We start from the raw sequence: 12,118 nt of genomic DNA, 5'->3' as shown, positions 1-12,118 counted from the left end.
AGTTAAGGAGACAGTTTTGTCTTCTGCACCAAAGGCAGTATACATGTTCCGTGCTGTGACATACTGTGCCTTCATGCATCTGAGCCACACTGGGATCAGCTGCACTAAGTGGGGCTCATTTTCGGTGCCCATCAGCTGATGGGAACTGAAACTGAGCCCTGCTTCGTCCATTTGAGCTAAGTGTGGTTCAAATTCCCACTCAGCCATGAAGCTCACTGGGTGATCTTGGGCCAGTCACCATCTCTTAGCCTAACCCATGGGTTGTTGTGAGGATGAAATGGGGAGGAGAACCGTGTACAGTCATACCCTGGGTTACAGACACTTCGGGTTGCGCGATTTTGTGTTGCGCACCGCGCCGAACCCGGAAGTACCAGAACAGGTTACTTCCGGGTTTCAGTGCTTGCGTATATGCAGAAGCGCTATATTGCGCTTTGCGCATGCGCAGAAGTGCCGAATTGCGACCCGTGCGCAGGCGTGGTGCTGCGGGTTGCGAACGTGCTTTCCACACAGATCACATTTGCAACCCCAGCATCCACTGTACACCACCTTGATATCCTCGGAAGATAAAGGTGATATATAAATATAATAAATAAATGAAAATAAAATTGGATGTTTGGATTCAAACCACAGCTGCAAATAGACATTATTCATCTGTAGCATGCCTTTGAAGTTATCGCCTGATGTCACAATGGGACAAGTGAGCACCTCCCACACCTGGTCAAGGTGACCTGCAGAGGATGGTGGAGGTTTGGATCTGGTCCACCAGCCAGAAAAGGTCCCCTGCCCCTGTCCTACATGGTCCTCAAGTTTCTGGGTGTTGGAAACCAAAGAGCTTTCTAATGTGTCTCCTGAATTTGTTCTTAGGACCTGGCCTGGCTTCACACATCATGGTAAACTATGGCTTACCATGACTGCTCATATTGCATCTACTCTGCTGCTCCCTTTGCTTAGCACAGAGAAAATAAATGTGAACCAGGGCTTACATTTGTTTCTCTCCAAACAAGCCACAAACAGAAGCCCAGAACAAACCTTGGCTTCTGCTCATGGCTCATCTGAAGACAAGGAAAGCATGAGTGCTGGTTCACATGTAACATATAGACAGCACTCTGCTTTGTTCCAGCCCAGCTCAGTAAAGGAAGGAGTGTGACGGGCACAAGTTGTGGTATGCCATGGTTTGTTACTGACCATGGCTTACTGTTCTGTGAAAATAGGGCCACCATAGAAATGTGGAAAAATTAGAAACAAAATAGAATCTCACACAAACAAAATATTGAAGTTCAAGATACTGAGATCCAAAATAGTGATGGTACCACTGTTAACCTCTTTCCTCCTACATCCAGCACTTTGCTTCTCTATATACAAATAACTTCTTACAAAGATTTCAGTGAAGACAACTGTACTGCTATTATCACCAACTGCTCCATTAATAACACTGGTTGAATGATTAATGATGACAGATACCTGATGACTGTATTAGTGAGTTCAGAGGAAGAAGAGGAATTATGTGAAGAAACTTGTAGCACAGATGGCTTCACAAGCAATAGCAATGACACAGATTCAGTAGCATCAGAGGATAAAATATGGGGAAATATTTCTCAATATAACCGATGGTTACTAATGGATGTAAATGGTTACTAAAAGTTATCATCTTTTTCTCTATCTAGACCTGCAATGTGCAGTTATGTATGAATGAAGAAAAATGGAGCACAAAGTGCCATATCTCTGTCTACCGATGACTGGCAAATATATTGGAAGTAATGATAACAGGACCTTTGGTTCTCATGATCTTAAAAAAATGGGAGTTTACACCATGTTTACTCTTCCATGAGCCATGCTTCATAATATATGGGGGGAAGTGCCTTTTGACCCCCTACATCTCCAATGCACTGAGGAAATGTTGGTGAAGACTAATCAATAAGGACAACCAATCATCATCCGTCAACAGAATTATTTTCATGCATGTTGTCATTTGGCTGTGTGACTGTAAGCCAAGTGTAAAAGAGCATTCCTGTGCATATACACAACGTCAAGAAGCAGCTCTGCACAAGTCGCCATCTATCAATGTACTTAAAAGGTGAAACTATTGGAAAGAAAGAGGAGAAACAGACCACCAGCAAATACAGTCCCTTCCCAAACTCCTACTTTGGTTATGTTAGTTGGGTATACTGACTGCTTTGATTAAAGAAGAATTACATTTGAGAGCCAGTAAGCTCTGTTACAAGTGCCTATCTCCCCCCCCCCCGCCCCTCTTCTGTCATTCTGTTACACTCCTCACTGCAAAGCTGCCCCTTTGATTCTGAAGATGCCACAAGTTATCAACCATCCAAAGGCACCATGTAGTGTCTCTACAAAAGCTCTTCTCCCACAGTACTCCAGCTTTTCTGCTGTACTTAGGAACCCACGAATGAACATGCAGTATCACTATATGCTAAATTTCTCCGCTCTTTGGTATCTGCAAAAAGAACTTGACAGGAAGGGGAAATGATGCATTGAAATAATTGATATGCTACAAGGGTGCCAGCTCCTGGGGGCTGAGGCACTGTGCCCCCCGATCTTGCACAGCATCCTGATGTCGTGCAACATCGCGTGCACGACAACAGGATGTCGCATCAGGTCCCCTCGATCCTCCGGAGAAGGTGGCGCCTCCAAGTCGCTTGACAAATGCAAAAACATCTAACAAAGCCCACCACCAAAACTCAGGGGTAAACCTCTTAGTAAGGAAAAAATATGCATATCAGTAAATATATTTACTGATTACACTCAGTAATAGAAAGGAAAACCACTTTCTATAGATACAGCACGCAGAATTTTGCACAGCATTGCCACTGCACCTATGGGATTGTGCTATTGCCCAGGCATCAAGCTGGCCTAGAATGCTGGTCTAGATAAACCTTTGATCTGATCCTGCAGGGCTCTTATGTACTGGTGGAAGCTAGCCAAACATCTTACATTGGATTTAGACTCTTGGAGTATAATGATGGGGAGGTAAGGTTATGTGCCTCAACATGCCCGCACTAAGGAACTGAACACTTCGGCATTGGCTATGAAAGTCTACTAATAACTCTAGAACTTTCACACCTATGCCTAGGAACACATCTGGAACTGGAAACAAGGGGGAATGCACCGTAAGTATTAATTAAATTGTTCTACAGTGATTTCTGTGTACATTGTTTTCGTCACTAATTCTTGCAACGAACAAGCAAGTCCACTTAAACACACCTTGACATGAGAGTCTGGAACATCGCCAACACTCAACTAAATATATACACAACCTGTGCCAGAAAATTAACACTTCTCCAAATATCTCAAATGCTTTGAAATATTTATTATCACGCTAAGAAATAGTTTCAGCTCCACAAGCGCACAAGTGTGTGAGGAGGCCTACTCACTTTGTCCTCATTGCCACAACCATTTTGGCACACTGCCAATTAAGAGTTCTTCTCTAAACACTGTAAAATGTGTCTAGTATGACCTATTTTCCCCCTCCCCACCAGTAGAGAAAGATAGCACAGCCCCTCCACCCACTCCAACAAACTTTCAGTTAAATTTGAAAAGGGCGGGTTTCACCGTAGATGCAATACAGCAACAACCCCCTTGAACCTCAGGGTTGACAATGGATCACATGGGAAGCAAATGCCCCAAGTTGCTTTGTTAAGTGCTGAACTTCTTTATACTCATGTACTAATGTATTCCCCAAATGCAGAAGTTTCATTTTGCCTTTTTGTTATCAGCCTGTACAAGTCTGTATTGGAAATCAGGGCCAAGCAATGGTCTTGCCCAGCAAACCTCTAGCTGTTAAGCCTATTCTCCAAGACAGCAAACTGATGGATCTTACCAACACAGCTGCTGTGCTCCAGTACTTCCATAATACAGAAATACTGCAGTATTTATACCAGCAAGGTACAGATAGGGTACAGATCAGTCTCTGGTTTGCAGTCAGTTTGAGAACAGGAAAGAATCTCTCAGGATAGACTCAACTGTTTCCTTGACCAAGACATTTTAATATGGGTTTTCTGCTTCTGAAGTTGTGCTGAAGAGCTATTTGCTCTGCCTAAGACATCTTTATGACCTTACACATTAAGCAATAACTTTTTAAAAGAACTATTTACTTGTTACATTTATTCTTTGTGCTATTAATGTGTTCCACAAGCCAATCACATTTTAAACAAAATTAAAACACTGTCTCCAGCCATTATTGTAAACAGTCCTGTACTAATTATAGGAGCTTTTAAGGAAGTTAGAATGCAATTCTCTGCACATCTATTCAGAAGTAAATTCCATGAAGTACAGTGGGGCTTACTCCCTTATAAGTGATTACAGCATTGCAGGACAATCCAAGTACTATATGCAAACATTATTATGATCTTTTAAATAAAGTGGAATTGGATTTGCCTGATCAAGAAGCAGAATGCTCATTAAATTTATGTGGTCCAGATTTTATCCTTCTGTAGCTTACAGGTTTTAATCCTGAGGAGTAATGGCATTCTTTCTTTATAGCAGTCTCTCTACCTCAGAACAGTATACAGTGGTACCTTGGGTTATGTACTTAATTCGTTCTGGAGGTCCGTTCTTAACCTGAAACTGTTCTTAACCTGAAGCACCACTTTAGCTAATGGGGTCTCCTGCCACCGCCGCGCTGCTGGAGCACGATTTCTGTTCTCATCTTGAAGCAAAGTTCTTAACCTGAAGCACTATTTCTGGGTTAGCGGAGTCTGTAACCTGAAGCATATGTAACCTGAAGTGTATGTAACCCGAGGAACCACTGTACTCTAGAAGTCATTCCCAGCTCTTCTGGCCAAAATATTTAACAAACTGGTACCTTACACTTGCAAAGCATCTGTTCTGCTACACAAATTTTTAGACTTTGCATTCATTCCTCAAAAAGCTTCACATTAAGACTACAACTGTGTACTTACTGAAATAGAACTAAGTTTCAATGAACTCAACAGAACTTGCTACCGAGTAGACAGGCACAGGATTTCACCTGTGAGTGTCATAGCCTTAAGTTATAATAGCTCCTCCTGTCGGCACCACAGAGATTTTACTAGGGTGTTGGTTTTTTATTTTGTTTTTTGTTCCCTTACACATCCAATTAATTGGTCTGTATCCAATAAGTTCTACGCACAGTAGACCTATTGAAATTAATAAATAAGTTAGTCAAGTTTATCAATTTCAATGGGTCTACTCTGAGTAGAGATTATGTTGGATACAACCCAGTGTCTTCATTTTTCACACTATGGGTACCACACACTGGATTTTTTTCTGTTGATGAATTAATAAAAATATAACCCAGCAACACACATCATGTGAAAATGCAGTACCTTGCTTAATTCCTTTTGCACTTGAATAGCAAGAAATTTCTCTGCCTATTCAAATGGTTCTATGCATCTTATACCCTCTTTTTTCAGCGTGGGCACATTTTAATCCAATGCTTAGAGGCAAGGATTTGGCAGCAGAAAACACAAGACTTTCCTCTCCCCTTCCTGAACTCAAATCCTTCAACCAGCCATTTGTTCCTCCAGAGCCAGACACTTTCCATTTCCAGGAAAGACACAATACATTAATAAGAACTATTTTTCTAAAATGCCACCAGTAAATCCCAAAGCAAACACAATGCAGCACTCAAGGATAGCACAAGAAGTTCGCTTAACAGCTCATTACACTTCACCGAAATGCAGCTTTGGCAGCACAAGCTTCATATAATATCAGGGCTATGAATTCAACAAATTGCATCTCTGCTTCACATCGCATCTAATTAAAACCAGTAAGTCTCCCTGTGTGTTCCTGATAGGGTAGTAAGAGTTTGCTTACTTATTTATAAAAGAAATTTAAAAATTTCAAAATAGTAAAGACAATACATGTAGAAAAGAGCAAAGTTATGTTGAACAACATTATGCAAATCCGGTACTTATAATATGAATACATTATAGGAGTGCGGTGGGGAGGGGGGGTTAGCCTTCCGATACATGATTAAAATTCCTATCAGGAAAATGGTGTGAAGCAATTTTCCAGATTAACTTCCGTGGATTGCTCACTTATCCAGAGAATGAGATTTTAGTGTCAATATTTAGCCAGCTTTATTTAGCATCAACCAAGTCTAGCACCTTGTGCTCCACTCTTGCCATTGCACACTGTCTAGACCAAGAAGTGCCATGCACTCTTTTGATTCGCTTCCCCACATAAGCCAGCAGCGTGGACTTCCTCACGCAGCACAGCCGCTGTGCAAAGTCCATAAAAATCACCGGGGGAGGCAGAAAAAGAAAGAAAAAGGAAACGTGTTCAGATTTTGAAATATAAAGTCAGCGAGAGGGTTATTCCTTCCGGGTTTTTCAAACGACCTGTAGCCGATTGAGAATTCGCCTAACCGCAATGCATGCAGTTCAGCGCAGCTTCAACTGTGTCGGCCGCCACCAGCACCCAAAAAAGGGGGAGACGAGGCAGGGAATACGAAATATTTAACCCGGCAATTCCTCCCTTCCTCGCACCCTTCCCAGTTCCCAGACCTTGAGAGTGGAGGGCACCTAGGCTGGTCTGGGGCTGAGGAGCGGGGCTGCTATAAAATGCAACCTCCTGCAATCCTGAGCGCCCTTTCCCAGAGAAAGCATTTTTCTCTCCTTCGCAAGCATACCAGCTGGCGCGGGGATCGGGTCCCGCTGCTGCAAGGACGCCGCTCCGCTCCAGTTCAACTTCCTCCAGCCAAGCCAGCTGGGCAGGGGAGACGGGAAATGAATGCAATGCAATGCAAGGCTTTGCTTGCTTGCTTGCCTGCCTGTCACCGGGAGGGGAAGAAGCAGGAGCCGCGCGCAAGAGAGAGACAGCGAAGCCCCCCTTCAGGCGGCAAGAGGCCTCGCGCCGCCTAACAGGATGTCTGCAGCGCGCGGCCAAGCGGCGTCCTGGACCCGCCGCCGCCGCCGGACTCCCCTCCGCACGCTCGCTAGGCCGGCAGCAGCGAGGCAGGGAAGGGAGGCGGGCGGCGGAGAGGGGACGGCGACGCGGGAAGGAAAGGCTCTCACCTTCGGCTGTCACGCACCCGCCCGGGCCCCAGCCGCGCGCCCTGCAGCGAAGGGAGAGAAGCCGAGCGCGCCAAGCCTCCGTCTGCGCCTGCTGCTGCTGCTGCTGCTTCGCCGCCGCCGCCACAGCAGCCCTCGCTCGCCGCCGCCGCGCTGCTTCCTTCGCCTCAGCCCCAGCCAGCCAGGCAGCCCGAGCCCAGCGCAGCCTGGCGCCCCTCCCAGCTCGCCTCTCGCCCCGCCTCCGCTCCCTCACCCCTGCCAACCCGCGCCAGGCCGGGGGGACCCAAGCGCCGCCTACCCGCCCAGCCAGGCGGCAGCCTCTCCAGCTTGCTCTCGCTCTAGCCGCCGCCACAGCTGCCACCGCAGCGGCCGTCCGCTTCCCCTCGGGCTGCTTGGCGGTTCCTCCTCGCGGGCCGAAAAGGTTCCTCTTGCTGCAGCCCGCCCCTCTCCGTTCGGGTGGCGGGCCGGAGGAAAAGAACCGGCCATTGACCCGCTGAGATGACAGCGAACGAGATGGAGGGGGGGGAAAAGGAATTTTAGGGGGGTGTGGAAATCCCCAGCGCGCGCCAAGGGGATCGTAGACCAGCCAGGCGCCTCCCCCCCCCCCCCCGCTCAGACGTTCCTTTCCTGCAAAATGGGCGCCTGGCCACACACCGGATTCTAGGCTCCACATCACACGATTTTTGCACCCTCATTGGTCTATCGAGCCCCTTGATAAGGCTGCCAGCTTTTTCTCTGGTAGGCTCCTGTGCCTTTCACAACTACCTGCCATTTGCACGCCTCTGTAAAAGGGTGAGGGGGCTCCAGGTGGCTTCCATAAGCTTCAGCCAGCATCATAGGAGAGTACCTTCGGCCCACCCAATAAAATATTTGAGGGGGCCATCCCCCACAAAGTTGATGGGCATTGGCATGGAAATAGTGTGCATGTGCCACATCTTGTGATCCGTTATGCAGGACAGGGCTTACCTGCCTCACCCCCTAATATTTTATTCAAGTTGGCACCCCCTGACTAGCATGGACAATGGTCAGGGGCAAGGCCAGCCCACCCATTAGGGTCAGGCGGCAGGATCTGGGAGGGCAGCAATTCCTGCTTCCAAGGAATGCATCATTGCTGCAGCAACAAGGGCTGTGGGGTACTCCTTGGAGGTTGGATCTGCATCCTCCTCAGAAGTCCCCCCCCCCAACAAATGCCACCAGTACAGCGGCCTCTCAGCTGATAGGGGTCTTTTGGGCTCTACACCCACCTGGCATGATTCAGAGCAGACCCCTTTACCCATATAATGGCTCTTGATTCTCACTTCAACCATTGGGTAAGGTTGATTTGATTTGATATTTTGTTGTTGTTTAGCCGTGTCCGACTCTTACTGACCCCATGGACCAGAGCACGCCAGGCACTCCTGTCTTCCACTCCCTCCCGCAGTTTGGTCAAGCTCATGCTGGTAGCTTCGAGAACACTGTCCAACCATCTCGTCCTCTGTCGTCCCCTTCTCCTTGTGCCCTCCATCTTTCCCAACATCAGGGTCTTTTCCAGGGAGTCTTCTCTTCTCATGAGGTGGCCAAAGTATTGGAGCCTCAGCTTCAGGATCTGTCCTTCCAGTGAGCACTCAGGGCTGATTTCCTTCAGAATGGAGAGGTTTGATCTTCTTGCAGTCCATGGGACTCTCAAGAGTCTCCTCCAGCACCATAATTCAAAAGCATCAATTCTTCGGCAATCAGCCTTCTTTATGGTCCAGCTCTCACTTCCATACATCACTACTGGGAAAACCATAGCTTTAACTATACGGGAGTGTGTGTGTGTATTCCCCTTCTTAGATCTTCACTCACTTCTTCTTACCAGGGGGATGCCATTTTGTGCTTTGCCTCAGGTGCCGAAATGAATTGGTCAGTGGTAAGCCCATGAAAAGAGCCCGGCTGAATCAGACCAAAGGTGCATATAGGCTATAGAGAACCCTGTTCTTATGCTGGCAAACCACATGCCTATGGGAAGCTTGCTGGCAGGACTTGAGCAGCAACAGCACTTTCTCCAGCAATGAGTATTTAGAGCCATTGTGCCTGCGTTACTTCAGCCATTGCTAGCCTTATTTGTCGTGAATTTGTCTAAACCCCAGTTTGGCACTCCTGCTGGCAATGACCTCCCCACTGCCGTGCCTTCACCTCACTGTAAGCAGCAACAACCCATCTGCCAGGCAACCAGTAGAGCTGTTCCACTGCACCCAGCAAACCACTTCTGCCTCATAGGGAAGTTGCTCCAGCCTCTGGGCCATTTGGCTTCCCCTTTTCTGAGCCTTTTCCAGCTGTACAGTATTGTTTTGGTGTGGCAACCAGAAATGAACACCGTATTCTAAGCATGGCCACATCACAGATTCGTTCAGTGACAATATAATATTGGCTGTTTTATTTTAAACCCTTTCCTAATGATCCTTAACAGGGAATTCGACTTTTTCACAGCGGCTGCACACTGGGTCAATATCTTCATCAAGCTGCTCCTTGGCCAGTCGCTTCCAGTTCAGAGTCCTTGAGTTGTATATGTGGTTAGGATTATTAGCCCAACATGCATGACACAACGCTTGCTTCCACTGAATCACATTTGCCATTTTAATGCTCATTCCCCCAGTTTGGAGATATCATTCTGGAGCCTCCCGCAATCTGTTTTTGTTCTTACAGCTCTGTTATCATCAACAAACGCAATTACCTCACAGCTCACCCATAACTCCAAATCCTGTATGAACAATTTAAAAAGCAAATGTTCCAGTCAATCCTTGGGGGACTTCACTTCTTTTATTGGGAGAACTGTCCACATTTATTCCTACACTCTGCTTCCAGTACTTTAAACAAGTTACTTTAACCAGGATGATGGGAGTTGGAGTCCTACAACATCTGGAGGGCCTCAGGTCCCACAGCTCTGATCTAAATGCTGACCCCAAGGCTTCAGAAGTCAGCCTAATTTTAAAACAGCTTGTTTAGCACCCTCACCCTGCAACTCCCGCTTTGTGCGACATCTCACCTGATGAAGAGTTCTGGAATACTTGTTATTATTATTCAAAGCTTGCACACATTTTTGCAACATTTTATCGGCTCCAATAAAGTTATTATGCAACTGGATTTTGGATTGTTTTGTTTTGTTTCTACCTTAGCCAAGTTTATTTAGAAGTAGATGCACACATCACATTCCAGTGCTGCAGGTTGCTCTATTATCCCTGTTCCTAAGAAAGCTTGAACTGATAAAAACACTGGAGCCCTACTATGATTAAATAAGGACAGTCCTAGGGTTTTTAAAAAAATGTTTTGTGGACTTCAATGGCTTGATGACTAAATAAAACCACACAAGCTCAAATCAGAAAATTCTGATTTCAGAATGTCCTGTGGCTCGGAAAACTATGTAAATAGCAGAGTTCTTTGTAATGCAATGTTCCAAAACAAGAGGTAACACCATTAAAACATTTTTCTGAGTGGAAACTCTTTCTCCAAAAGTTGCTGTAGAGGAAACATTCCTAGGCCTCCTTTCCACTTTTTTCCTCATCCTTTCCAAGCACCAGAATCTCCTCCTCTTCTGGAAGTTTTTCTTAAAACAAAACAACAAGACACACACACACCAATTGAGTGGGCTGTGGATTCCACCCATGTGTACTGAAAAGAAGTTGCAGTGTCGGTGAAATTGCAGGAGGAATATACAAAATTCAAAGAAATAACTTTCCATTTGGATCAGGTCCCCTTTGAAAGAACTGGATAAATTGCTTATGTCAGAACTGTAGGTTCAGTTACACTTGCCGTGGTTGGCAAACTGGCTCAAAACACCTCCCCATCATTAGTTTAAAGGATAGCATAAGGAGAGTTCAAACAAAAACCCAATGCAAAATGAAATAATACTTGTATAGATGATATGGTTCTTCTGTGCTACAAATCTGCAAAATGCGTATCATGTCTTGAAATAATTAGATGACTCCTTAATAAAAGGGCATTTTTTATTATTATGACGTTCATATGTCAGCTACATAAGCTGTGTTTGGATTTCCCTTATATGATGACGCAATGGGACAATGATGTGTCATGGTTGTGCAGTTGTTTCCTGAAAACTGTCAGTGCAGCAAACCTCACTGAAAAGGTCTGTCCTGCAAAATCTAAAATGTGTGACAGTGCAGTCAGAGAGCTAGCCCACTAACAGATTCAAAATGAGAGATACGTGCTTGGACTTGTCAAGAGCATCCAACTGCACTATGAGCTGTTTAGGCTTGCAAAGATAAGGACAGTTAAAAATAAGTTGGAGTAGATGGGAGGTGTTCAGGGTAGCCAGATATTAGCTCGGGCCATAGTATAAAACTGGGGCATTCAGATAACTTATCAGCATATAGTTATTGTAACAGAGGGCTGAGTGAAATACTCAGGCAGACAGGATTAAAGTTCTAAAACCAAGGCTGAGAATTTTTAATGCCTTTGTGAAAGGAAACTGGGTATCAATAGAAATGTTCAAAAGAGTGAGTTCTAATAACTATCTTGGGGGCCATCAAAGAAGATGGATTTAGCACTGAATTTTGTAGAGACTGAAGACGGCTACACCACTGTATTAAGGTCAGGGAACAAATGTTTGTAATAATCAAGCAAGAATATAAAGACATGCGGAAGAGTTTGAGGTGTGTGGACAAATGTGAGGGAATCAGCTTCTAATTGTGTCAGAAGAAATACTATTTCTAATTACTAATAGCGAGATGGAGACCAAAGTCCTCACTGCACTCAATGGGATATACTTCTGAGTAGACATGAATAGGATCGTGCTGTTCAATTGGGACCTTTTTTCCTTTAGAATTCAAGTACATTTTGGAAAGAGGAAAAAGAACAACCATTCATTTACTGGTTTTAAGAAAAATTGACCGGTATTTAAAGCTTCCTTGGAGATACCATTAAGTAACTTCCGCATTTGTTGATGTAACTGGCCATGTTACAATGATGTCATGGTGGACCTTCCTTTTCAGTAAAAATATAGTCAGTAAGGCAGAGCTTTCCAAACTGTGTGTCGCGACACATTAGTGTGTCAGCTCTGGTGTGTGGGTGTGTCGCACGAATGCTCCCCATGCTCCTCCTGGGGCTGGAAAGGGATTGGTTTAACCTCTGGC

At 45.4% G+C, this 12,118-nt stretch overlaps 1 protein-coding gene across 1 annotated transcript in view; it reads right to left on the bottom strand.

Annotated features, from left to right (window-relative positions):
- Nucleotides 1-7,194, bottom strand: part of PIK3R1 (phosphoinositide-3-kinase regulatory subunit 1) — a 63,651-nt gene extending 56,457 nt beyond the window's left edge. Inside the window, exon 1 of the mRNA XM_082191912.1 lies at nucleotides 7,014-7,194. The gene's annotated coding sequence lies outside the window, so the exon portion shown is untranslated. The remainder of the gene's footprint in view (nucleotides 1-7,013) is intronic.
- Between the last annotated feature and the right edge of the window lie 4,924 nt (nucleotides 7,195-12,118).

Source organism: Podarcis vaucheri (assembly GCF_965113315.1).
Source record: "Podarcis vaucheri genome assembly, chromosome: 11".
Lineage (NCBI taxonomy): Eukaryota > Metazoa > Chordata > Lepidosauria > Squamata > Lacertidae > Podarcis > Podarcis vaucheri.
This window is presented reverse-complemented; position numbering and strand designations above follow the sequence as displayed.